Here is a 26,404-nt window from a genome sequence, read left to right on the forward strand (position 1 = left end):
GGATACACGTTATGTGTCTTTAATGCAGTGGTTTCTATTGCCTTCTACATCCTCATGACGTTGATCACTGCTGATTCTTCCACCTTTAGGGGCAATTTTCCAATCCTAGGACAAGAGAGTGCCCTGAACCTCTGTCCGCTCCTCCGCCATTTTTGATAAGGCTGTTGGCAGAATTAGGGTGACTTCTTATGCTGGAAGTCTTCGGCCGCCAATGCTGATTATTTATCAAATTTTCAGCAGCTGGGGGATTCGAATCCCGGACCGAAGATGTTTGGATTATGAATCAAAGAGTATACTCCCTTTCTTAATCTCATTTTGTTAGTTTTTTGTTCGTTGCATTTATTCGGTGTGGATTTCCCATGAGAACCATTCGAGCTCATCGTTGATCCAGTCACTCAGTTTCTTTTTTTATTAGAAAGAGCAACTAACCCTCTGACCGAACACTCTGAGTTACCACACTGGCATACACAACACCCAGTCCAAGGGTGGAGAAAATCTTCATCCTGGTGGGGAATCGAACCCGGGTGTGCTGCAACCCCCAGGCCACGGGTTCTATACTGCAATGTATCAATTGCATACTGAATCTCTTCGGTGGAACCCCCAGTTACCTGTGATAGGGATAAATGATTTGTATTGCTTAAGGAGAGCGCCAGAACAAAGTAAATGCTTATGGCATTTTTTTCTGTGACTGTTTTCTTGTCTAAAGTTTCTCATGTATTCTCTGTGTTTCTTCCCTCTCTCTTCTGTCAACATCCTTCCCTTTTTTTTCTCTTTTGGTGTTTGCTGAAATTTCTGTTATCTGACTTTTTTCCCTGTATTTTCTCCTGACTGTCGCGGATTCTGTGGAGATCGTGAGGTAGCGGGCGAGTTGTGGCGCCCTAGAAATATTCTATGTTCGGAGTTGTTGTGGCCGCATTAGGACCTCTCAGCGGGCCACGGCTCGCTGGCGACCACGTGGTGCCGAACGTTAGCTGGGGTCCATCGGCCACGTGGCTGGGAATTCCATGGTGACGCTGTGTCGATGAAGGAGACACGCCGGGAGTGCCAAAGATGGCGGACTTCGTGAAACCTTAATGGCAGACATATCACAGTTCATATAGAAATTAACAGTAGCCAGATGAATGATGATATCTCAAAAAGAGACATGTACATTACCATTATTTGCACGTCGATTCTGATGGTGTAATCATATTTTCAATATTTTAATTAATTTAAACTTTAGTATCTGACTGTAAACTATACAAGTAACAGCCAACAACGAATTTCCAAAGTCTAAACGCTTCTTTAGAAAGCGATTACTGTAAATCTAAATTGGTATGAATTACAGGCATGTAACTTCAATAGTACACGAGTTATTGGAGGACAAAGTGGATGATTACTATCGATCGTGTCAGGCTATAAGTACTCCACATTTACACAAAAAAACGGTAGCAGCATGCTTAAAAATATGTTTATTCATCTATGTCCTTGTTTTTATCCGATATATGCTATTCATGAAGAAATTGGTCAATGATTTATTGTGTTTTAGAGAGCACAGAGAGATTAGGCTACTGACTTAATTTTGTTTCTATTCCTTTGATATATGTTTATTTAATTTGTTTTTGTATTTAATAATGTGTGTTAGAGTGTGTTTATGGTACAGCTGTAGGAATATTTACTTAGCTTCAAGTTATTTAAATGTAAATTCAGTATTTCGAATGTGTTTCATTGTGTTTGTGTGGGTGCGTTGGCTTGAAGACATGGCGTGAGCGCTCTAGCCAATCACAGTGCTCGTGAACTGGGAGTGTGGATGGAAGTGGGAAAAAAGTCTGGGGCAGTACGGCGCAGGACACTGGAAGTGCAGGAAGCGATGGTGCGAGAGGGACTTGGAGAGTGTGGAGCAGTTTGCTTGTGGTCGCGGCAGATACAAATATTTCGTTGTCCTGACTTGTGCACTTGTGAGATTTCCATGGCTTCTACAGTGAAGACGTAGTGTGCGTTTAGAAGTGAATATCACGCGAGCTATGTTGTTGTTCATAACTAATTACGGGAGGTAGGAATCTATTGTTACCTTGTTATTCAACATATTTTGTTTAACTCTGTACCATCGACAGCAATAAGTGTTTTGCAGAAATATACCATAGTATCAAAAGTACTTCTACTATCGTACTCATCATTTAAAGTCGTTAAGACAGTACCTGCAGATTTTATTTCATTGCAATCTTTCATTTATAAATTTCTACGTTACATTTGCAATTGCTGAGTTAAAGGAACCTTTGACCATTCGACCCATGTGTATATTAATATTGTACAGACTCAGCAGTATGTGGCCTGTAATACGGCAACTACGTATCCCAGCCACTAGAAAACCAGACCAGCCAAAACTTTTAATATTGCAACTCTGGGTCAGAGGATACGTAGTTGAGGGCCATCACACCACCCCTTTCATTACTGATTGAAAGCCTGCAAGATGATTAGTTTGTTGAGGTATTCTGTGGTTTCTTTTACCCAGTTGGTTTTTATTTTCATTCATCCTATGTATGTGCCCCTAGAACTTTGCGCTTCTTTTCCTGATGTTATTTGTAATCATTTCTGTATGTCCGTACAATTCTTTCCTAGCTCTCTTTATCCTAATCCCCTCGCCCTGAACCGGCCTGCAGAATAGATATTTCTCAATATTTCAGTCTCTTGTTACTCCATCTCCTTAACTTTTGTTCTTCACTTGATTACTGACGTTCTAAGTCGTACAAAGCCTCTGATAATACTACTGCACTATAGTGTCTTAATTTGGAATTAATGGAAATACTTCCTTTCATGTAATGACTCAACATATGCATACTTTTTCTAGTTTAGCGACTTTTTCTGCATTGGATGTCGACTTTACGACTTCAGTCCTATTTTCTGTATGATCTCCCCATGTAATACGAAAATTTCTGTTTGCGTTACCTTCCCAATCTTTGTGTGACAGTCCATCTTCGAAACGAAATAAGTCACTGATTCTGCGCATCAGAGATCCGACAGTTGGTTGGTAGGTCTGTGGTTTAAGACGTATACGACAGATCATGTAATTCGCGTCCAATGACGACCCATATGGGTTTCATAGGATATAGATCAGGCTTATTTGGTGACCGAGAGATCAACGTGAGGTCGCTACAATGCTCCTCAAACCATAGTAGCACTGATATGGCTCGAAAACGCGGACAATTATACTCTTGAAAGATGCCATTGCCGTCGGGGAAGACATCAAGCAAAAAGCGATGTAGGTGTTTCGTAACCGCGAGCGTGTCTTCAGTTACTACCACGGGCCACATGCAACCGCAGGAGAGTGTCACCCATGGCATAATGACGCTCTCACCAGCCTGTATCCGTGGAATTCTACACATTTCGAGCCGGCTTTCACCTCGATGACGACGTTTGTAGAGACGACCATTGACATCATGTAGCGAAAATGTGATTCACCTGAAGGGGCGACACATTTACATCCCGATGCTCCCGTGGCCACAACAGTCGTAATCGACAATGTCGCTGGGTTAAAAAATGGTTCAAATTGCTCTGAGCACTATGCGACTTAACGTCTGAGGTCATCAGTCGCCTAGAACTTAGAACTAATTAAACCTAACTAACCTATGGGCATCGCACACATCCATGTCCGAGGCAGGATTCGAACCTGCAACCGTAGCGGTCGCGAGGTTCCAGACTGTAGCGCCCAGAACCGCACGGCCACTCCGGCCGACTCGCTGGGTCAACATGTGAACACGTATAGCTGGTCTGCTGCTGAGCTCCATGTTCAACAATGTACGATGAACGGTGTGCTCCGAAACACTTGTGCTGCACCATCTACCATACATTACAGAGCATATTCTCAAGGCAGTAGCACATATACACTCGACGAGCCCGTTTTGGAGATACCCGTGCACAGTCACTGCGTAATAATAATCTGTCCTTTGTCAAAGTCGCTTATCTCAATAAATTTCCCCGTTTGCATCCCATATCATCTCTATGGTCATCTCCCGTCCGTGTGTACTTCGGTTTTGTTATCGCGTTACTTGCCAGAAACGTCACTAGGCTGCATACAACCTCGCGGTGGGCAGTGGTCATAATGTTTTGGCTTATCAGTGTGTGTCTGTGTGTGTGTGTGTGTGTGTACAGATCGAAATGAAAAGATAGTAACAGCAAGAAGGAATTGTGAACTGTGCGACATAAGCCGAATGTTGGGAGGCGTATCTACATCTGAAAGACGACGGTCTATTCAAATCTCGCCCCAGTCGCGTAAGTATAGTCTTAGTAGCCACTATGATGATGCAAATCAGGTTTGCTTCAAATACACGCTGTAACGGTTGTGGGCGTTAGTTTCCTCAGAAAATGGAAGTAATGAGTTCATTTTCGTTAAGAGTGCCTTTAAGGCGACAAATACGCCACTATCAACGCCACACTGAGTTTGAACGAGGTGAAGTAATTGCGCTACGAGGAGATGGATGGTCCTTCTGCGATACTGGAGAAAGACGTGGAGGAAAAGTAGACACTGTACATGATCGCTGGCAGCGCTAGTCACGATAATGTACCGTCGCAAGCTCCGGACGGTCACGTGGCACTACCGCGACGGAAAACAATCTTGTTCACCATTTGGCTCTGGAACATCGTCCTGCAGATGCAGAAGCAATTGCAATAGCAGTTGGCACCACAGTCGCAAAAAGAACTTTTACAAATCGGTTACTCCATAGTCAGCTTCGAGTCAGATGTCCAGTAGTGTGCATTCTATTGACAACAAACTATCATTTGCGACTTCACTGGTGTCAAGCGAGAGCTCATTGGAGAGAAGCGTGGGGGTCTGTTGTGTTTTCTGATGAAAGGCGGTTTTGCCTCCGTGCCAGTGATGACTGTGTCTTGGTTACTAAGTGGCCAGTTGAGGGTCTGCAGCCAACTCGTTTGCATTCTACACACACTGGACCTATACCTGAAGGTATGGTCTGGCGTGCGATTTCGTATGACAGCAGAATCACTTCCGTGGGTGTCCCACGCAGTCTGAATGAAAATTTGTTCGTCAGTCTGTTGATTCGACCTGTTGTGCTGCCATTCATAAGTAGGAGTCGAGGGGTTTTCCAACAGGTCAGCTCCCGCTCACATATCGCTGTTGTAACCCAACTTGTTCTAAAGAGTGTCGACATGTTACTTTGGCCTGTTCGATCACCAGATCTGTCTCCAATGAAGCTCACATTGGACATTATCGGACGACAACTCCAACGTCATCCACAAACAGTATTAACAGTTGGTGTATTGACCGATCATGTGCAACAGGCATGGAACTCCATCCCAAAAACCGACATTCGGCACATGTACAAAACAATGCACACGCGTTTGCAGGTTTGCATTCAACATTCTGGCTGCTATACCGATTATTAATGTACCAGCATTTCACATTTTATCGAAATTTCTTTATTATCCATTAATTATTTTTTGGTTTTGCTATCTTTTTCCTTCATTAAATACAGTTGATGTGACTACCGCCTATGTTCGTCATCAATGTGCAGTAAAGCACTAGCAATGGAGGGCAACTAAGATGTGTCGGTGGGACGCAGAAAAGAAGGCAGTCGTTGTTGTGATACAGGAATGGAGCGATTTACCTGACGTCCAAAAGGGCATCATCATTGTTTTCGGGACAAGGGTGGTAGAATTTCCGAAGCTGCATTGCATGCCACAATGGTTAAATGCACTGCGCATGGCAAAATGGTGTTATCCAAAACCATGAGGCAACTGTAGCCCATCGTGGATCATAAATGGCAGAGGTGAATACGAATGTAGAGATGTCCATGGTCTGATAGATATTCAACTGTTGACCAAATGCCTGCCTAAATGAACCAAAGGCCTGCTACACCAAAGGTGTCACCACAACGACCATTCAGCGAACGCTGCTTCATATGGGCCTCAGCAGCACGCAGCTGGTTCAGACACCTATGATGACTGCTGCTCATCAGCGATCTAGGCTGGAATTTGTTCGCCAATACTACAACTGGACCTCCAATGACTGGCGCCATCCGGCTTTTTCAGCTGAGTCACATTTTATGCTTCAACGAACATATGGCCGTTGGCGTGTACGAAGTGAAACGCCTGAAAGTATACATCCTGCATGCATTATGGCACGGTGATAGTCTTAGTGGCATTTTCTGTATGATATCGTCATTCTGGAAGCCACACTGAATCAACACAAATTTGCATTTAAGCTTTAGTAGCTATTTCTCCTCCCTTCAACCAGTTTGTTTTCCCTCAGCCCCATATCAAGACTAGCAGGATAGCGCAACGTGTCGGCCTCATTGTTTCTCTTCCTGCACGTCCTCCTGCTGTACGCGCTGCTACATGTAGTCGTTCGGGCATATAACATGTGGTCACATTAATGTTGTATATATATATATATATATATATATATATATATATATATATATGGTCAGCACTTTTCTGTTGCACCACGTTTCGAAAGCTTCTACTCTCTTTTTGTTTAAACTATTTATCGTTCATGTTTCACATCCATACGTAGGCATATAACATGTGGTCACAGAAGGCGTTCGATGTATTTCCCCACAGTCGTCTAATAAACAAAGTAAGTGTATATGGATTATCAGACCAATTGTGTGATTGGATTGAAGAGTTCCTAGATAACAGAACGCAGCATGTCATTCTCAATGGAGAGAAGTCTTCCGAAGTAAGAGTGATTTCAGGTGTGCCGACGGGGAGTGTCGTAGGACCGTTGCTATCCACAATATACATATTTGACCTTGTGGATAACATCGGAAGTTCATTGAGGTTTTTTGCGGATGATGCTAGGGTACATCTAGAGGTTGTAACAATGGAAAATTGTACTGAAATGCAGGAGGATCTGCAACGAATTGATGCATGGTGCAGGGAATGGCAACTGAATTTCAATGTAGACAAGTGTAATGTGCTGCGAATACATAGAAAGAAATATCCTTTTATCATTTAGCAACAATATAGCAGGTCAGCAACTGGAAGCAGTAAATTCTGTAAATTATCTGGGGGTAGACATTAGGAGTGATATAAAATGGAATGATCATATACAGTTGATCGTCAGTAAAGCAGATGCTAGACTGAGATTCATTGGAAGAATCCTTAGGAAATGCAATCCGAAAACAAAGGAAGTAGGTTACAGTACGCTTGTTCGCCCACAGCTTGAATATTGCTCACCAGTGTGGGATCCGTACCAGATAGGGTTGATAGAAGAGATAGAGAAGATTCAATGGAGAGCAGCGCGCTTCGTTACAGGATCATTTAGTAATCGCGAAAGCGTTATGGAGATGATAGATAAACTCCAGTGGAAGACTTTGCAGGAGAGACGCTCAGTATCTCGGTACGGGCTTTTGTTCAAGTTTCGAGAACATACTTTCTCCGAGGAGTCAAGCAGTATATTGCTCCCTCCTACGTATATCTCGCGAAGAGACCTTGAGGATAAAATCAGAGAGATTAGAGCCCACACAGAGGCATACCTACAATCTTTCTTTCCACGAACAATACGAGACTGGAATAGAAGGGAGAACCGATAGAGGTACTCAAAGTACCCTCCGCCACACTGCATACGTTAAACCGCAATCGCGATAGGCTACAATCCGACCTTTATCAAAGTCGGAAACGTGATGGTACGCATTTGTCCTCCTTACACGAGGAATCACAACAACGTTTCACCAGTCAACGCCGGTCAACTGCTGTTTGTGTATGAGAAATCGGCTGGAAAATTTCCTCATGTCACCACGTTGTAGGTGTCGCCACCGGCGCCAACCTTGTGTGAATGCTCTGAAAAGCTGCATATCACAGAATCTTCTTCCTGTAGGTTTAAGTTGGAGCGGTTATTAAAAGAAATTTTACGTTCATCTTATTGCCGTTTATATCAGATTCTGATCTTATATATACTGCAACCAGTCCCCATCTTTACGATCCTACCAACCCTTTCAGCTACAGATACCTAGTTACGTGCATGCCCACACGTTAATTTCTGAAACAGTACGGCGCAGTAGGACAATACTCTCACCGCCGAAAAAGAGGCACATAGAGGACCGAAGGTTCCAGAATTTCAGACTTGACGGATAGTCTATAGGAGACATAGAGTACGACTGATACACATAGGACTGTTACAATTGCCGTTGCGTCTGCAATAACCGCACAGTATGGCAGAACCTCCCAGAAAGTATTCCTCCACCACCTTCCACCGCGTCCTCCGATTCTCAAGTCCAGGGAGGTGTACTTTTCTGAGTAGAAATTGGTTCATAAATCTTTAAATCTTACAGGTATGACTGAACAGAACCACGAATCTCAGTATGGTGTTCATTGTTGGTCCAAGCTATGACAGAATGCCGCTGCAATGAAACTTCGTGCAGAGTGACAACGCTTGTGGGTGCCCAGGGACCAGGCTTATCAGAGGGACTCCGCATAGACCGGCAGCGCTGAGTGAGGACGGCGCCACAGCCCGCCCTGCCAATTAGACACCTCCCCCTGCCCGTCACCGCCTCCCGCGCCCCCACCCGTCGTCTGAGGAAGGACTTCCACCCTCGCTGCCGTTCCGCCTGTACCAATTTAGCGCGGCTCCACGCCGGCCGCGGGAAATAATTAAACTTTAATTCCCCACCACGCCGATGTAATTCCCAGTAACCAGTTCTTCTCCCAGTCAGACAAGTTTACCTGATAAATGGAAACGACTTTAGAACGTACCTACTTTTCTATGTTGTTCCTCTCCGTCTATATTGTTTTCCACTAGTTCGTCTGTACCATCATAATGTTGCAACAGTCACTGAATTAATTTCCCATCGCGGACCACTCGTTAGTTACCAGTTAGACAGTTAAATTGGTTTGGTTTCTCTTAATAAAGCATTTTTGCAAACTTAAGAGTGTTGTGTACATAGTTCCGTGTAGTCAGCGCGTACACAACTTTCCCACTAGAGCGCGCCCCGCTAAGCACAACAGCACAGGCGCAGCATTCGTCCGTCTCCGCACTACGAGATGGCGCTGCCATAGAGACGGACCAAATTCTACTTCCGCCGATCCGCGTATTAATATGTAACGCAACCCATGAGATTGCTGCTAACGTAGAACCTTCTGTCCTCGCGGTTCACACTCGCTCTGTGATACATGAACGCGCGAGGTATTATAACGAGTGTACAGCCCTCCGGTTAGTCAGTCTGCATTTGTCTGCACCAGTCTGTACCAGTCTGCATTTGTCTGTACCAGTCTAAAGATTACCATATTCCTGTACATAGCCATGAAGATAAATGTATAGACACTTTTGTCAAGTATCAGAGATATATGTAAGAATAAGATTAACGTACCAATACCAAAGGAACTTCAGATTGTCAATTGTAAATAACATCCAGAACCAAGTTAAGTAATTTTTATGCCTGTTATTATTGTAATAAATGTTCTGTTTAAAGTTGGTCACCGTCAATCTGCTACCCTAAGCGTGGAAGTGGCATTTCTATAGTCTGGCCTAACGGCAGAAGATAAAAACACCACGATAAGACCACGAGACATATTGCTGACACTCGCGTTCTTCATTAGAGCGACAAGTCAAATAATCTGATGGTGTGTGTACTGAAGGTCTTACTGTACGCTCACCACAAAATGAAAGACGTTCTAACACAAAAAGACGCTTCATGACGGAATTATCCGAATGGGACAGAAATCGGTAGAGGTGTCGCAGATGTAAAAACAAGCAAATGGTTACAGTTTGTGGAATTAGTCAAGAGAACGAGTGTCACAAATTGAACAAGTCAATAACACGTTGCTCCACCTCTTGGTCTTATGCAAGCAGTTATTCGGTTTGGCATTGATTGAGAAACTTGTTCGTTGTCCTCCTGAGGGGTATCGGGCCAAATTCTGTCCAATTGGCGAGTTACATTGTCAAAATCTCGAGCTGGTGGGAGTGACCTACTCGTAATGCTCCAAATATTCTCGATTGGACAGAGATCCAGCTACGTTGCTGGTCAAGGAATGATTTGGCAAGCACGAGGACAAACAGTACATTCTCTCGCCCTGTGCCAGCGGGCATTATCTTGCTGAAATGTAAGCCCAGAATGGCTTGCCATGAAGGGCAACGAAACTGGGCGTAGAATGTCGCCGACGTACCGCTGTACTTAAGGGTGCCGCGGATGACAAGCAACGGGATCCTAATATAAAAAGAAATGGCATCCCAATCCGTCACTCCTGAATGTCAGGCCACAGGCAGGCGACAGTCAGCTAAGTATTGCACCACTGCCCGCGGCACCTCCATACACGTCTTCGCCCTGTAATCTCATTGACTGGAGTATAATTGTCTTTAGTAATGAGCCTCACTTCGAAATGAGCCTCAATCACCATGGAAGACGTTACTGGAGAGGCCTCCGACAGCAGTGGGGTGAATAACTGCTTTAGTAAGTGCCGCAGGTAGCTCAACGCTTTACTGGCTTGCTCAATTTGTAAAGCTATTTTTTGTGAATAAACCATCCAATTTTTCTGACATTTCAATCATTTTTTTTGCCTGTAGATGTACATACGTACATCACAACTAATGATTTCCGCCCAATTCTGATAATTTGTTTTAAGTTTCTTATTTTAAAAGAATCCGTATGTATCGCATATTATTCGGTATGTCACATTCTTGTTTCTCGAGGTTTCCCTAAAGAAATGCTCCCATATCAAAAATAAAGCAGGAGAAAGCGAAGAGTATCGTTCACCATTACAATACTATTTATTTCAAGTTATCAAGAGTAGACGTATGTCTACAAAAGGAGGAAAAACCATCGTTCTCAAAGGAGCTATGTGCCAGTAGCAAAGAATCTATGCACTGATTTCATCCTAACTTGTATGCTATATTCTGGCAAGAAACTCCAAAGAAGCACAGTAATAGTGAAAGACAAATCTAATATGAAGAAATCAAGACACATAGCTCCTGAGATATTCTGCGTGAGGTCAAGGAGAACATGAGGATGCTAGATTCTCTGTGGAAGGGACGAAGAATCAAATTCGCATCCACATGAGAGACACTTACGTACCCGTTTCGCAGTAGACGTCAGCTGCAATTAGTGACGAATGTCCCATAAAGTAAACCAAATGAACGTCATTTTCGTCACAGCGACAATCGTTTGATTCGATATAGGAGGCAGATATAAGAGGCAGATATAAGAGGCAGCAGTTGAATGGGGTGCTGTAACCATTCAGTTTTGATTTTTGTTATAAGATATGCATCTCTCCACACTCGTGACAATGCGAAAAAACAAGGTTTTGTCGATAGCTGTCGAAGAATGGTCATCTACATGACTCTTTGAACAAGAAAAAATTGAGTGAACGTTACCAAACTACTCGTAGTATCCAGCCCTCACGCCTGTGTGAGACGTTGATAAAAATTTCTCTTTCTCCCTAGATCATTTTCAATACAGAAAAAATTCATTCGACGGTTGAAGAATGGCACGAGTACGTAATATCTGTTGAGGGTTACATAACTTTTCAGGTGGAGATCGCGACACCAGTAGATGTGCACATTTACCTTATCGACATTTTTCGGAATTTGGGAAAGATATAATGATTTTGAATCATATCGATAGATCGCGTACTGACTGTACAACGATTTGTGACGAAACGGGCTTAGGCCAACGGGTGTGGTATGACAGGAAGAGTAGACAGTGTCCTTCAAGAAGTACTACACCACCAGAACAGTTGAAATCCACGCAGATGTTACAAGCAGAGCGTCATCACGAACCATCGTAAACAGATTACTGGAAGTCAGCTTAAGATCTCGCTTATCACTGTGTAGCGTACTGTGTATAAAGAGAAAATAAATATAACGAGCCATTCAAAAAGAAAGAACAGTTTGACTCGAGAAAAGAGGAAGCTTTTTTTATGTGTAGATTGAATGGGGCACTGTAATCATTGCAAATAAGCTATAAAAGAAACCCTTTGCGCATGTCACTGGAAAGCGACAAGGTCCAAAGTTTTGATGGAGTTGCACTCATGTTTGTTTGTGACGACATGGAGATTACACAACAAGAGAAATAATTTTGTATATTGTAATTTGCGCGAAGTCAATCCAAGAGCAGCATGCATTCCACCGTTGATTTGGCAAAAAGCCTCCGTTGCACGTACAGATTTATAACTGGCATAGAAAATTCTTGGAAATTGGTTGCATATGCAAAGGGGAGAGCACTGGTCGTCCACGCACGTCTGAGGAAAACGTCGGGGATAAAAAAAAAGGGGGGTGTATTGTCCTGAAACGACGCCTGCGTATGAAGCCTTGCAAGTTGCGGTTACTGCTGCAACTGCGTGATGGCGACGATAACGGCCGGTACGCATTTTGCATTTCAGTCGTTCAGTATATGCAGAGAACACTTTGTCACGAACGGCACATCCTTTCGAACCAATCGACGTTTCATCTATCGACTTCTCGAAGAAATTAACTGCAGGTCCTCTCGAACAATATCTAAACGCCAGTGCCTGTGCTGAAATACGTGCTTTCTTGACAAATGTCATACTCCGCCTCAGTATGAGTACGCGGTGCTACATAACGTACTTTAAAGAACATTTCATAAGAATAGAAAGCGAGTGAGTGTATAAAAATAATGATCAAAGTTGGTACAACTAAGAAGTAAGTACGCTGAAGTTGCGAGTAATTTCATTATCGTAATGTTATTATTTATTTTCAAAATAATTTTCATTCGACTGTGGCAATTTTCCTCATATTTATTAGTATATTTAGGATTATTACACTCCTGGAAATTGAAATAAGAACACCGTGAATTCATTGTCCCAGGAAGGGACACATTCCTGGGGTCAGATACATCACATGATCACACTGACAGAACCACAGGCACATAGACACAGGCAACAGAGCATGCACAATGTCGGCACTAGTACAGTGTATATCCACCTTTCGCAGCAATGCAGGCTGCTATTCTCCCATGGAGACGATCGTAGAGATGCTGGATGTAGTCCTGTGGAACGGCTTGCCATGCCATTTCCACCTGGCGCCTCAGTTGGACCGGCGTTCGTGCTGGACGTGCAGACCGCGTGAGACGACGCTTCATCCAGTCCCAAACATGCTCAATGGGGGACAGATCCGGAGATCTTGCTGGCCAGGGTAGTTGACTTACACCTTCTAGAGCACGTTGGGTGGCACGGGATACATGCGGACGTGCATTGTCCTGTTGGAACAGCAAGTTCCCTTGCCGGTCTAGGAATGGTAGAACGATGGGTTCGATGACGGTTTGGATGTACCGTGCACTATTCAGTGTCCCCTCGACGATCACCAGTGGTGTACGGCCAGTGTAGGAGATCGCTCCCCACACCATGGTGCCGGGTGTTGGCCCTGTGTGCCTCGGTCGTATGCAGTCCTGATTGTGGCGCTCACCTGCACGGCGCCAAACACGCATACGACCATCGTTGGCACCAAGGCAGAAGCGACTCTCATCGCTGAAGACGACACGTCTCCATTCGTCCCTCCATTCACGCCTGTCGCGACACCACTGGAGGCGGGCTGCACGATGTTGGGGCGTGAGCGGAAGACGGCCTAACGGTGTGCGGGACCGTAGCCCAGCTTCATGGAGATGGTTGCGAATGGTCCTCGCCGATACCCCAGGAGCAACAGTGTCCCTAATTTGCTGGGAAGTGGCGGTGCGGTCCCCTACGGCACTGCGTAGGATCCTACGGTCTTGGCGTGCATCCGTGCGTCGCTGCGGTCCGGTCCCAGGTCGACGGGCACGTGCACCTTCCGCCGACCACTGGCGACAACATCGATGTACTGTGGAGACCTCACGCCCCACGTGTTGAGCAATTCGGCGGTACGTCCACCCGGCCTCCCACATGCCCACTATACGCCCTCGCTCAAAGTCCGTCAACTGCACATACGGATCACGTCCACGCTGTCGCGGCATGCTACCAGTGTTAAAGACTGCGATGGAGCTCCGTATGCCACGGCAAACTGGCTGACACTGACGGCGGCGGTGCACAAATGCTGCGCAGCTAGCGCCATTCGACGGCCAACACCGCGGTTCCTGGTGTGTCCGCTGTGCCGTGCGTGTGATCATTGCTTGTACAGCCCTCTCGCAGTGTCCGGAGCAAGTATGGTGGGTCTGACACACCGGTGTCAATGTGTTCTTTTTTCAATTTCCAGGAGTGTATAATACTGAGTGAGCTAGTCGATCGATAGCGTCTGTGTGTATCTGGTTTTCTCAATGGCTGACGAGGGAACAATTGCAGAGGAACAATAAAATGTATCAAAGTCGCCCAAAACATGTTCTTCAGAGTGTGTCTCTCTTACCGTTTACTGTCTCTGGTAATAACTAGAGTGATCAATGTAAATATTAGCTGTTTTTAATCAAAACACAGAAGCTGATTCCATACGGCAGGCAGCAGAGATTAGCACTGTGTAGAACCAGGGTCAGCTGCAACATTATGGAGCAGTCTCCATGCCCGACCACGATATTACTGCACTTTGCCTATGGTGCCCATTATCAGAAACACATGGCGACGTTACGCTAAATGAGTACAATGGCGACTTAGGGAAACGAATGGCACTGTCAATGATTTCAGGTCAGTTTTGTATATGGTATCAAGAAGCACAACACAAATATTTTGGATTTCTCCTCACTTCCGAGTGCAATAGTGTTGTAGTCGACTAATATTCAGCAACGAGTTTCACTTCTGTTTGTGCTGGTCGCATCGATGGCAACGAGTCCATACTCGCCTTGGTGAAAGACATTGGGAAGGAGTGATTTTTGAGATTCGCGTGCCTCCAACTCCTGGAATCATGGTATGGAGAGCTGTTGGTGGTTACGGAAATGATTTGGTAACTGTTGAAGGGAGACACACCCCATTACGTGGCAAGAATAGTAAAGACTATTGTCATGCCCTTCATGATCAGGATACCAAAAGGCATATTTAGCAGGATAATTCAAGATTCCGCACCCTATTCACGCCAAAAACACCTTGAGGAATATAAGGTTCCTTTGGCCTGCCCACTCATTTTTCGCCAAAGGAGCGTATCTAGGATGAAACTGCAAGAAGTGTACTTTTAAAGCAGTCTCGACCTGTCAACCACAGTGAGCTGATACAGCGTACGTTTCAGGGATGACAATAAATCTTTCAAAATGTCATTCGGAGACTGTTTGCTTTCATGTCACATTGCACCGAATACAAGAGCACGTCCGACCTGATGTTTCACTATTCATACTGAAACTGATGATAAACATCGGTTCTGAACTAAATGAAACTTCGATCATTTAGCACTCGTCATGTAAGGAACATCTCCACAAGGTTTGGTAAATACAGGAAGGGTGCTTTTATGGGGCATACTTTCCTTTTCCGTCAACATATACAGGGTATTCAGCTGCCCCTACCAAGGCCTTCTAAAATCAGGGGCAAGATTTTCATATTCTCTCACTCGCTGTGTGAAAATTATTAGTTCTGCGGAGAAATGAACAGGATCTTTTCTTAGGAAATTTAGTTCAGATAAATTTTGTACCGGGATATATTTTCACTGCAGGCCATAGTTATTCAAGAAGAACATGTTTGAATATCACTTTTGAGCGTTTTTCTTGTAATATTCGAAAACTACGGCCTCTAGCGAAAACGTACGCCAGTACAAAATTCAATTACATTAAATTTCCTGCAAGAGAGTCTTGTTCATTTTTTGTATAGGCCTTATAGTTTGCACATAGCAAGGGAGAGAATATGAAGATTTTATGTGTGGCATTTCAAGGTGTTCTGTGTTGCAGAAAACACACTGGTAGTAGCACATGAGCTACCCTGTGGAGTATGTAATACAGTTACTAGCGGAAACTGACAGGGGTGAAAGTATGTGATAGTAAAAGCAGAAACATTGCAGTAAACAGGAGGTCAGAAAGAAATTGTTTACAAGACCTGCGAATGTGTGCTTATGAGTCGCAACTAACTTAGATATGAAATTTGTGGTAAGTTCCTATGGGACCAAACTGCTAAGGTCATCGATCCCTAGGCTTACACACTACTAAGTCTAACTTAAACTAACTTACGATAAGGATAACACACACACCCATGCACGAGGGAGGGCTCGAACCTCCGACGGGGAAAGCCGCCCGAACCGTGACAAGACGCCTAGACCGCACGGCTACCCCGCGCGACCTAGTTAGTGCAAGCGTATTTGAAACGTAAACTTTTACATTACGTGCTCGTCTAAGTGGGTTCAAATTTCACTCAAGCGTGCATTAACGAAAATTTCAAAACCACTTCAGCACGTACCTCTTGTCCGCTCCCATAGCGTGACGGATTGCCGTCCTACGGGCCCGGTTCGATTACTGGCTGGGTCGGGGATTTTCTCCACTCAGGGACTGGGTGTTGTGTTGTCTTTACATCATTTCATCCCCATCCGCCCAATGTGGCGGCGAATGTAATAAGACGTGCACCAAGGCGGCCGGACCTGCCCCGTAGGGGCCTCCAAGCCAATCACGCCAAACGCTCATTTCCATTTACACTTACCTCTTATAATTTACTGTTCATTCTTACGAGTTTAAGAATAGGCTCAACATGCCGTCCACCACGTATGGGTATCCAATATCGTTCTTATGTGCATGGAGAGTTATGAATTCTTTAAAACACCCCCGTTCAATTTTGACAAAATTGTACAATTCGCTTCTTGAGTTTTTCAATTGCGTAACCATGAGAGCTTTACATGACACTTTTCAGATGGCCCAATATAGAAAGCTCCAAGCAATCAGGTTATCTCGGACGCCAAGGTACAGGCCCTGCTCCAGTTATGCATCTGTGGCCACACTGGCGCGTTGAGTGACAATTTACATTGGCAGAAAATGTGCCCTTTACCCAGGGCGCTTCTACCACATTCTCTCTACCAGGAACCATGGATGAAATTTGGGGACAAGTAAATGGGTACTTAATCGAGAAATCTGCATTTCAAATACATTTGTAATGACCATGAAAACATTTCATTCAGAAGTCAGTGGCGGCTCATAACCACACACGGACCGTTGTGCATGTCTAGTGGAACTCGCAAACACTCTCCTTCTAAGTGATCACAATCACCTCACTGCTCAACTGGACGTCACTGTTGTAGCGCTGACACTCTCTTCCACCAATCTGAACTACTCGATGGTGTGTGCAGGCTGGTTTTCTCGCACCTAACAGAAGACCATAAAGACTAACGAAGAACCATCTGTGAGAAATTACATTACGAGGCTGATAGTGACAATTTTTTGTCGAAAATCTTGACAGATGATGAAGCATGAGTTCGTAACTTTGAACTGGAAAGCAGCTTCCTCAGATAATAAAGTCATGGCGACGGTCTTATGGGGGTCTGATGGGAGACTGTTTGGTATCCTCCAACATGGAGCAACATTCAGCTCTGAAGTGTATTGTGCTACCCTCAGGAAACTGAAGAAACGACTCGAGCGAGTTCCTCGCCGGAAAAATGTAAACGAACTTTTGCTTCTCCATGACCACACACAAGCCTGCATATCCGAGCGCAGCTTACAAATTTCATTGGACTGTTTACCTTTCATCCTACAGCCCGGATCTCGCGCCTTCTAACGTCCATCTGGGTTTGATCCATGAAGGATATACTCGACAGGAAGCAGTATGTGGATGATGGGAAGGTTATTTACGCAGCAAGAAGTTGGCTGCCACGTCGACTAGAGGACTGGTACCATGCAGGCTTACGGGCCCTGCCAGCAAGGAGGCATCAGGCAGTCGCATTTAACAGACATGTTGAAACATACAGTTCTGTAGCCAAAAGATTTGGGAACAATATGGTGTATTGGAATCCTGAATAAAACCAGCCAGCTTCCAACATTATTTATTGAACGCTCGCCATACATCAATGTAAAAATTTTCTAACAGCAATTTTTTATTAAGTAATTTAACCTTATGGGTGGATTCTTCCATTTCTCTTTGGTAGAACAGTTCCACATTTAAGAATTTAGTTTGGTGCTCTCTTTCACTTCGTTGTTAGGTGACCTCTTTAGCACTTACTAGGTGGACTGACTGAAAAAATTGTGACTTCAAAAACTAATTAATGTAAAGTAAAGACATTTCGGGAATACATTTGTCTCGGTAATATATATTTAAGTGATAAGCACTGCAAGATTACAGGTCCATGCAAGTGCGAAATAAACCATTGCCAATGTGAAATGCTAGTACATTAATAACCGGTGTAACCGCTAGAATGTTGAGTGGAAGAATACAGACGTGCGTGCATTGTGTTGCGCTGGTGCCGGATGTCAGTTTGTGCAATGGAGTTCGATGGCTGCTGCAGTTCGTCAGTCAGTACAGTTACGGTTAATGTTGATTGCGGATGTAGCTAGAGTTGTAGTCTGAAGATGTTCCATGTGCGTTCGACTGGAGACCTAATTGGTAATGGAGCAGGCCAAGGCAACATGCCGTCTCTCTGTAGAGCATTTTCGGTTACAGGAGCGTTATGTGGGTAAGCGTTATGCTGCTGGAAAACCTTCGTCGGGTGCTTTTTGTGACTGACAGCGCCGGCCCTGGTGGCCGAGCGGTTCTAGACGCTAGGCGCTACGGTCGCAGGTTCCAATCCTGCCTCGGGCATGGATGTGTGTGATGTCCTTAGGTTAGTTAGGTTTAGGTAGTTCTAAGTTCTAGGGGACTGATGACCTCAGATGTTAAGTCCCATAGTGCTCAGAACCATTTGAACCATTTAACTGACAGCACAACAGGTTGAATCAGAAGAGTGAAATTTACAGTCAGGGTGCATGGAATAACCACGAGAGCGCTCCTGGTGTCACAACAAATCGCATCCAAGACCTAGCTCCAGGTGTACGTGCAGGGTGTCTAGGATGCATACAGGTTGGCTGCAGGCCCTCAACTGGCCGCCTTCTAACCTACACACGGTCATCACTGGCACCGAAGCGGAACCATTTTTCATCAGGTTCCTTCGGACACCAAGGTACAGGCCCTGCTCCAGCTATGCATCTGTGGTCACATTGGCGCGTTGGATGACATTTTACATTGGCAGAATATGTGCCCTTTGCCCATGACGCTTCTACCACAAACCTCAATCTTGTCCTCCAACTAGCTCTCGCTTGATGCCACTGAAGTCGGAAATGGCAAAGGTTTGGGTTCTGTGGAATGGACGCTACTGGCCAACTGGACATATGGCTGTTCTCAACAGTCCGTTATGTCACGTGACCGTCCGGAGCCCAGTCATCTTGTGACCTTACGTTCTCGTGACAACCGCTGCCCAGCAGCCATGTGTAGTGGCTACATTCCCTGTCAACATTTTTGCAATATCACGGAAGGAATGTCCAGCTTCTCGTAGCCCTATAACGCGACGTCGTTCGGAGTCAACGAGGTGTTGACAATGGAGTCTTTATTGCCTTAAAAGCATTCTTGACTAACATCAGCTCAAGCCCAATGTCAAAGATAACTAACGCTCACGAGCGTTACAGCGCGTATTTAAAGCCAATCTCATTTGCAGCCTCTTAACCGACTGGCGCCAAATTTCAGTAGACGCCATCTTTCGGATGTAGAAACACGCCTACCAACTTTCGCTTATATCGCACAACCTATTCATGGTGTTGCGATTTTCTCCCGCCAGTAAATGTTTCTAGATGGTTGAGCCGTGGCGCGCCTTTTCTAGCACACCACCTCTTGGCACGGCACTATCGATTACCCTGTTGTGATCTGGAGGTTGGGGTCGGACTCACTACGAGGCGGAAAGACGTGCTCGCGGGCTCGCCCAGCAGCGGCGCGGCCGGTCTACTTCGCAACACGGTAGCGAGTTTGTGGTGCACCTGCCTGATGTCAACTCCGGGCGCTGTTCGTCGCATTGCTTTGGTGCCTGTTTTCTCGGAGAGACCCATCCCTCTAGACCATCTCGAACAGCGCTCTCCATCTAGGGTTTAAGTGATTTTGGTGCCTTCGTTTCGCTGAACGATTTGCGTTGCAGCGAGTGTACTTGTTGGTTGGTTGCCCGAATGTACGCATGATGAAGTAAGAGCAGCCGGAAAGCTGTGTGACCGCATGGAGACCAGCAATCACTACTTCCTTTAAAAAATCAGTGTTCCCAAATGAAGTAGTAACTGTAAGGTATCGAAGATATAAGGTCATAGTCTAGTTGTAATTTTCTGCATACCAAACTTACGTAATTGGCAGCTACATTGCAGACGTATGCAATGAAATTAAAGTGCACCAAACCTAGTATCGTTGTGAAGTTGTACATCTGAATAACCTGATATTATCTTGAAAAGTTTTCCATTTCTTCTTTGTCGGCCTTATTCATATGTGGAAATGTTGTTTGGAAAACTATGAGAGTGTAAAAGTCTGTTACCATATTTTCTGCATTGGATTTGTGTACAGATTTTAGTTTAAATGTTTTACAGCATTCATATTGCCGTAAAACTTCAGTCACCTCTATCGAAAGCATTTATTGGTTCTTCGTTTACATTGTTGTTTATTGATCTCTTAACTTATTTTATTTGATGTTTGCTTGGTGTCTGCCGATATTTCTGCAGTCTGTTTGTGTTCCAGTTTTCTGCGAGTTGGGGTACGTGGGGGCCGCGCCACGTACAGCTACTGTCCTCCAAAGCGGTACGTGGAGCCGCTCCCACGTACCGCTTCGGTGGACAGAAGCTGTGATGTGCCGTCTAATGGGAAGTGATTTCGGGTTGGGCCCCAGCGTTTTGGTGTTGTTTTGGACGGCTGGGCTCTAATTGCGGCATTTTAAGTCATCTTTTGTCCAGGGCAGCCTGGCGTCACTTTCCATTTGGTAAACACTAAAACAGAGGTTTTTAATTTGCTTGTGAATCAATTCTATTAACTTGTTGTGCTCCTTGTCTTATTTGGGTTCGTAACGAACTGGTGCGTCTTGTAAATCAGTTTCATATTGCTGATTATTGGCAAAAAAAAAAAAAAAAAGAAACCCTGTGTGCCACCTTTTAAAATCATCTTCAGATTGTTATTTATGTTTCTTAAGTATTGAAATCTCCGTGGCTCATCATTAAGCCACTGGTTGTGATTATATATTTGATATTGTCTTAAACATGGTCACCTGTTGATAGCCTCTTATATGTTTTATAAAGGCTTGTTTTGAATAAATTGTTAATTATTGATTTGCTAGTTGCCGTGTTAAGGAGTGACATATTTGGGGGCCTAGACGTTCCATGCTAAGTGTACACCTCATGCCGACTACCTAAGTCACAATGGTCAACTCAAATCTTTGTTTCGTTAGCGGCCCCCTTTCTTTTTAAATAAATTTTATTCTTTTTGTACAGTTCGGTTAACTCACACTTTGCCTATAGATTGCAAATTTACACATTTCTCTTTTTGTTGTCATAGCTCCTCTTTAATTTAGTATATAGAAATGCTTATATACTGTGTACGAACATAGAGTTGAGGTCACACTGTGGTATTAATTATAGATTGTTCGCTTGGCAGAGCCTCGTTGTAGGGATTGTGCTGCATCCACTTGCTGACATTCTGTTCTCTACTGAGATATTTACTCGCTATTGCATGTTTTCCTTACGCTCAGTGCTTTACATTTTAAGATAAGAAAATGAACTGCTATAATTCGACGAACTACATGGGTACAAGAAACTTCACTGAAGTCACATGAACAGGAGTTTTTATGGAAGCTATATAAATTCATTATTATAGAAAGGAAGCTGACGACATGAAATACCAACACTAGCTTCAGACCATTGACATTTATTACACTGCATTCTTCGTGAGCAATTGAAATAACAAGTGGCATTTGACACAAGGAAATACTTCATATGTTTGGTTCTGTTTTGCCATGATTCTTGAAGTGGTGTACACACTGAAATATTATGATTTATTCATTCAAGTTCTTATATGATCATGAACACTGTATGTTCGCACCTACTTGCTGAAAGTTATTCAAACTGAAGGCTGTTAGAGGTCATGTATGCATTTCTTTTATTTTATTATGGACAAGGTAACCAAAACGAATTTTATAATTCATGTGGACGGTTAGTGCTATCACCATCCAGAGAGCAGCAGTATTTACATCAGCAGCGCTACGTATCGGGCTGAGCAGTTGCAGCAGACGCGGAGCGCGACAGCTGAGCGGGGAGCGGGCCCCGGTGCAGATCCGCGCGCAGCTAAACCGCGTTGTCGGCGTCGCGGCAGTGGTCGATGGCCGGCTGGCTGCGCAGGCCGCCCCCTGTTATCGCGGCAGCCGTTACTCTGGCCCTGCAGCGGGCCGGCTCAGACCGCGCGACAAATCGCCCGTCACGGGCTGCGAAGCGCGCCACACGTCTTCTCCAGGCGGCTCCCCGTGCTGCTGCTGCCGCTGCAGATGCTGCACTCTCTGCTGCAGTGCAGCGAAAAAATAAAAACCCTGCAGTCAGCCTCCCGTACTAGCAGCGCTTTGTTTTCAGTATAAAACGCCACTAGGACGGGAGGGTGACCGAAGAGTTTTTTAGTGCCATTACACTGAAAGCGAAACAACAGCAAACAATTTTACTGAGTTACGGACGTCGAGAGGGGCGGTAGGTCTAACTTTCACCGTGAGACAGCTACAGGAACGTCACTATGAATATTGAGTAGATTTACTCATAGCCTTACTGGACATCGGAAACGCATATGATGGTGTATATAGAAGCGAACTAAAGAAGTACCTGGAGAGCAGAGGAGTAAAGTGAAAAGCTCTGCTAAGCCCGCAGGTGAGGACAGGTACTTGGAATTGTGGAAAGAGGCCAAAATGAACGGCTGTCAGTTACACTCGAACACAAATAACTTTATTATTATGGCCAAACATCACAGCACAAATTTTTGAACTTAGTTATCGGCTAAATAGGCCACACTATCTTATGCCTTACGGGCACAACCTCTTTCACTTTTAAAACGGCTAAAGGCCCTTGATTTACAACGCGATTACAATAAATTTTCAAAAGACAGAAAGCGCAAGGTTTTATCATTCAATAATATTTCAAATGAGGCTGAAGGTCCAAGCAATCTAAGACTTAACAAGTAAATGATTTTAATTTTAAGACGGCTGAAGGCCCATGATATAAAAACACAACTACAATAAATTTTCATAGGCAGAAGTCCCAAAGATTTATCCAGAAAAAAATATTTAAATGGGGCTGAAGGCCCAAACAAAACAAGACTTGACAAGTAAGGAACTTTCAATTCTAAAAGCATACAAATTCAAATCATCGGCTATGAGACATTAAAATACAAAATCAAACACCAATAACCAAAGGCTTATTAAACTTCATTAACAGTATTTCACCATCAAATCCGTTATAAACAAAAATCTATTGTAACCCACCTCCTCTTAACTATAAGCTGCACCTTGACCTGAAATATTTTGTGATTATAAATCTTGAGAATTATAACTCTAAAAAGATTCTCTGATAACGGATATACAAACAAATGAATTAAATAGTGTAAATCCTGTATTATCAGTCACGGGGTAGGTTCCTCTGAATGGAATGAGTTACCGCCAAATTCTTTGGGTTTAATAAGCCAGCCAGTGGCGCTCAGAATTTTCCAGGGGTCGGTCGGCACTTGAAATATTAATGTTCCCTTAGGTGAGAGAGGTGGTCGGCCCATCTATATCCGATGCAAAGACAACCCAACCAAAAGACAGTTAACGGACCCACCGACACGACGACTTACTTTCCATCTGACCAACACACAAGGAATAAGACACAATAACTACTGACCCACATGGACATCGCAAAGGCTGTGGAGCTACACGTCGCGGCGGACAGCTTCAACACGGTACGAAAACACTCACTCGCTGCTCTGTCGCAACCGACCAACTGACTACTGCAGTACGCTGACAACATTACAGTATTTAAAGCATTGCTCAGTCGAACTGGCAGAGGGTACACATTGTTGCACGAAACACCGCCACAAGAAACTCGAACACTCGTAACCTCCCTGATGAACAACTAGAACAAATCACCGGCGGGCACACACACAAACCCGAAGGACGGTCGGTGACGAAACACACGTCGTCTGATCAGACGAACGATCAACAACCAACCAAGGTCGTTGGCACTCAAACCTGTGTGTCCGCAACGGTCGGGCGAGTCTTGCCTATCCGGAGCTCACTGCAGCTCCAAGCCGACTCACCCGTTGTCCGTCGGTAGCTGGGAGACACGGCGATACGGGCACACTGGCTCGGACCCAATGATGCAGAGGTAACTCTTGCGCATTGGCCACGACGTCTCCGCACAAGAAGGAACCGAGCCACATCCAGCAAGATGACCCAGTGACGAGGCCCAGAAACGGTCAGAAAACCAAACACACGTCGCCGAAAGAGGCGACCAACTGAACGACCGATCCTGCTGCCATCTCCGTCCGTCGTACAGTTCATCCTGTGTCGTGAGCGGTCGGCGAGTACTGGATGTCCGCGCCTCCCTAACACTCCGCCCCCGACTGCCGCTACGTCCCGACTGCACTTCTGCCGCGTCCCAACCCCAACCTCTCCAGGTCCGATCTCCCCTCCACGACACATGACGACCGGGAAGTTATAGCCGTCCAACAAAGATAATAGGGCAGGGCTAATATCGATACGCGCTGTTGCTGCCACTCACTGGCAGTTTCAAAAATGGTTAAAATAGCTCTGACCACTATGGGACTTAACATCTGAGGTCATTAGTCCACTAGACCTTAGAACTACTTAAACCTAACTAGCCTAAGGACATCACACAAATCCATGCCCGAGATAGGATTCGAACCTGCGACTGAAGCAGTCGCGCGGTTCCGGACTGAAGCACCTAGAACCGCTCGGCCATCGCGGCCGGCCTCACGGGCAGGCAAGACAGCAATTCAGTGACACCAGTAATTGAACTTAAAATGACGAGGCAGCCGTACGGTAAAAACAAGATGTTAAATAATAGATGGCTCGAACATGAGCCACGCACGGTTCACCCCCTAGATGAAAAACACGACCACGCCATAACACCACCGCCTCCGAAATTTACTGTTGGCACTACACACGCTGGAAGATGACGTTCACCGTGCATTTGACATACTATCACCCTGCCATTGGATCGCCACATTGTGTACCGTGATTCGTCACTCCACAAAAGGTTTTCCACTGTTTACCCTTCTTACACCGAGCGAGGCGTCGTGTGGCATTTACCGGCGTGATGCGTGGCTTATGAGCAGCCGATCGACCTTGAAATCCAAGTTTTCTCACCTCCCGCCTAATTGTTATAGTACTTGCAGCGGATCGTGATGCAGTTTGAAATTCCTGGGTGATGATCTGGGTGGATGTCCGCCTATTACACATTACGACCCTCTTCTACTGTTAGCGGTCACTGTCAGTTTGGCCAGCCGCTGTGGAAGAGAGGTTCTAGGCGCTTCAGTCCGGAACCGCGCTGCTGCTACGGTCTCAGGTTCGAATCCTGCCTCGGGCATGGCTGTATGTGATGTCTTTAGGTTAGTTAGATTTTTAAGTAGTTCTAAGTCTAGGGGACTGATGACCTTAGATGTTAAGTCCGATAGTGCTTAGAGCCATTTGAACCATTTTCTCTGTCAGTCAACAGACGAGGTCGGTCTGTACGTTTTTGTGCTGTACGTGCCCCTTCACGTTTCCACTTCACTATCACATCGGAAAAAGTGCACCTAGGGATGTTTAAGAGAGCGAAAATCTTGCGTACAGACGTATGACACACAATCACCTAACCACGTCCAAAGCCTGTGAGCTCCGCAGAGGTCCCCTTTCTGCTCTCTCACGAACTACTGAGGTCGCTCGTATGTTTTTGGGGGTGTCCGGATTCTTTTGATCACATAGTGTAGCTACAGAATGAGACTATACGACATTCAGTGGAGGCTGTCTCACAATTCATCTCGGTGAAAACAGAATCACGATACCTTAAACGGTACGGAAAATGGTTTTGATGAACAGCTTAGCTGAAGTACCATGTATGTAGTGACACCTCCGCTTCTTTGGCGTAGAGATACGTTCTAATGGCTGAATCAGATCTTGTATTTCATCCTGGTTTCCCTGTAAGTTAAGCACATTTAAAAGTTGTTCACCGCGAATCCTCCAGTCTCAAGATGCTTATTGAAAATACTATAAGTCCCTCTTGCATCTGACATCCGTTGTTATAACCTAATCAGTAGCATTATTTCTGTTTTCTTTGAGTTACAAACTGTTAAGTAATACGTCAGAGAAGCTCTGAAGTGGAAACTACTCCAGTTATTTCTAGGAACTGGTTTTTTTCTTGTAACTGCGTTTTTGGTATCATCTTGTTAGCAAACGGTTCTGAACTTTGCCTTATTTTTCCGGAGCTACTCTCCGAAAGTTATATTTTCGACGTTATGAGTCTCTTAAAACTGACAGTAAAGTGTACCAGTGAGTGACGCAACTATTGTTGTTGCTATTTCGTAGCAAGTGCAGTGGCACAGTGGTTAGTGCCCTCCTCTCGCCGGGCGCGGTGGCCTACCGGTTCTAGGGGCTTCAGTCGGG

Source organism: Schistocerca serialis, chromosome 9 (assembly GCF_023864345.2).
Source record: "Schistocerca serialis cubense isolate TAMUIC-IGC-003099 chromosome 9, iqSchSeri2.2, whole genome shotgun sequence".
NCBI classification, from domain to species: Eukaryota; Metazoa; Arthropoda; class Insecta; order Orthoptera; family Acrididae; genus Schistocerca; species Schistocerca serialis.